We start from the raw sequence: 2,774 nt of genomic DNA, 5'->3' as shown, positions 1-2,774 counted from the left end.
ATTATTTTAGAAGATTCTGAAAGCTTTAGAAGAAGCCTTGCTGGAGGAAGTAGGTCACCTGCAGGCGTGTTCTAGGGAACTATATTTTGTCCTGGACCTCCCCCTGGCTCTGCTTCTGGGCCACCATGAGGTGAGCAGCTTTGCTCCTCTCTGACTTGATGCTCTGCCTCACCATGGCTCAGAAGCAATGGAGCCATGTGGCCTTGGACTAAACCCTCTGAAACCATGAGCCAAAGCAAATCCTTCCTCCCTGTTTGTGTTTGTCACAGTGAAGAGGAAGCTGGCTAATGAATCATCCTGATCATGAGGACAAACAGATCCATCAGCCCCAAGCTTCCTCATGCTCCTTTTGAACAAATTTTTAAAACTTACTTGTAACTGATGCATAAAAGCATTATGCATTGGGTTGGTGGAGTGACTCAAGTAGTAGAGTGCATGCCAAGCAAGTAGAAGGACCTAGTTCAAACCCCAGTACTGCCAAAAAAAAATTACATGTTTATGGGGTACACGATGCTTTCATGCATCATGTGTTTTAGGACCACACTGGCCTAAAACATTTCTCAGGACATAATTCTTTTCCTTATTCTGAATGTTTGGGGCATGGGGAAGGCAGGAAAAATGTGGGGGGGGGGGGCGGGTGAGGCAGTTCAGTGATTGGCATCAAAAACAAGAGGAGCGGGGATTCCAATGAATGAATCACTTCACCAAATATGACAGCTGGATGAGCGCAGGGGCTTTACAAGTAATTTCAAGGGCACTTCTAGAAAACTGGAGGAACAAATTTAAGCAAAGTGAGCAATTTGCTGATGATCCCTTTGGAACATCAGAAGGGCCAACATCACAGGAGAAGGGCAATGATGGGAAGGCAGGGGGAGGTGGACAGCCTTCCTTCCCATGGCTGCCCTGCTCTGCACATTTAAGGGTAAGACTTTCAACCTCCGGCTCATTTTCAACCTCCAAGGAATCGCACAGGTGAGTCTCACATTTTGGTGTTATTGGCGACAGTCCCAAGGTTATAGATTTAACAAAGAGAAAAACAAGTGCCTGGTTAAATTCAAATTTCAGATAAATGACAAATAATTGTTCAGCCTACATGAAATACACTTAGACTAAAATATTCTGTCTGGCACCTGCTCCAGCCCGTCTCTTCTGACCTGCATTGACCATCTTCTCCCTGTTGAGGGACCACTCAGCCTAAATTCCTTCATGCATCCGAGAGCCTGAAGCCATGTCTTCCTCAAGGGTGATATTTTTCAATATACAGACTCCTGTGTGCACATTTTTTTTCTCTTTTGCAGTGCTGGGGATTGAACCCTGGGCATTGAGCATAGTAGGTTCTGTTTTTTAAATAAATAACAACCCACTTACTTCTCACCACCCCCTGCAAGGTTAATGTAATCACATTTTATTCTCCCAAGCTTTTCTCCCAACCACATAGTTGGCAGTGTTGTGAAAATCTGATTGCCCCAGGAGAGGCTGAAGCTCCTGGGAAATGTACCCCGTCCCCATGGCTCGGCACTGGTAGGAATTGCCACAGCCTGGTGCTTTCCAGATGCTCTTGAGTACAGGCAGTCTTGGCCCTGAGCAGTTGAGACCTTGGCTTCTCATCTGCGTGAATTCCTCAGAGGAATGGAAGACATGACAGGGAAAAGACTATAGACTTCTTTGTCAGCTAGATGTGGCGCTCAGTCCTGGATTGGTCACCCACCTGCTTTGAGCCCTTGGGCAAGTGGTTTAACTTCTCTGGCTCTTGATTTGCTAATCCGAAAGGTGGGGTTGAGTATGCCTGCCATTCTGCCTTAGCTGCTGAAGCCTGAATGGAGAAGCAGGTGAGAAATCCCTGTGCATGCAGGTGGCAAGGGGTTGTGAGGGGGGTGTCTGGGTTTCTGGAGAGTCCTGAGGTCTCAGGGCATGGGTCAGGGCTAAAGGATCTGGAGAGGCTGATCTAAGGGGCATAGCCTTCAGGCAGCTGAGGTTTTCTGAGTCTCACAATGGCACTGTCACCTGGGGCCTGCAAGTTGCCCTTCCAGAAACATCTCAGTACCATGCATTTTAGCAATTTTTAAATGTTTTTATTAATATATGATAGTTATACAGGGGTTTCATTGTGACATTTATATATATATATATACACCCTGGTTTGGTTCATTCCCTCCATATTCTCTCTCTTCTCCCACTCCCCTTCTTGAAATAACTTCAACAGGTTTCAATGTTCCACATTCATACATGTGTAGGAAATACATCCATCATATTCACCCTCCTTTACCCTCCCCTTCCTGCTACTCCCCTTAACATAGCCTGTTTTGCATTCTTTATCCTTCATTGTTTTTGTTTCTGTTCATTTCTCAATGGGTTTTTGTCTTGGTATTTGCTTAAATAAGTCAAACCCTCTATTACTCTTCATTATCCTTTTCCTTGCCCTGTGTCTTGCTACACAGATGGGATATATTTCAATATTAACTTCCTATCATTCCTTTCTTCTTTTCCTCCTCTGTTAGCCTTCTCTAACAGCCCCACTTTTGGAAACATGTTCTGGGTATATGTGTGAGATATATATATATATATATATATATATATATATATAAAATGCGTTTTAGCCATTTTTTAAAGAATGTTTCTAAGCTCTCTTTAATGTAACTGAATGAGTTACATTAATGAGCTCAAGTTATCTGAGATGGTTATTATCCTCGGGGTGACTCACCGTGCCAGCTTGCCCTGGTGCTGGTGTGCTTCCCAGCCCACAAGGCTCTCAGTTTTTCAACTAAGCTGAGAGA

Source organism: Castor canadensis, chromosome 9 (genome assembly GCF_047511655.1).
Source record: "Castor canadensis chromosome 9, mCasCan1.hap1v2, whole genome shotgun sequence".
Taxonomy (NCBI): Eukaryota; Metazoa; Chordata; class Mammalia; order Rodentia; family Castoridae; genus Castor; species Castor canadensis.
This window is presented reverse-complemented; position numbering follows the sequence as displayed.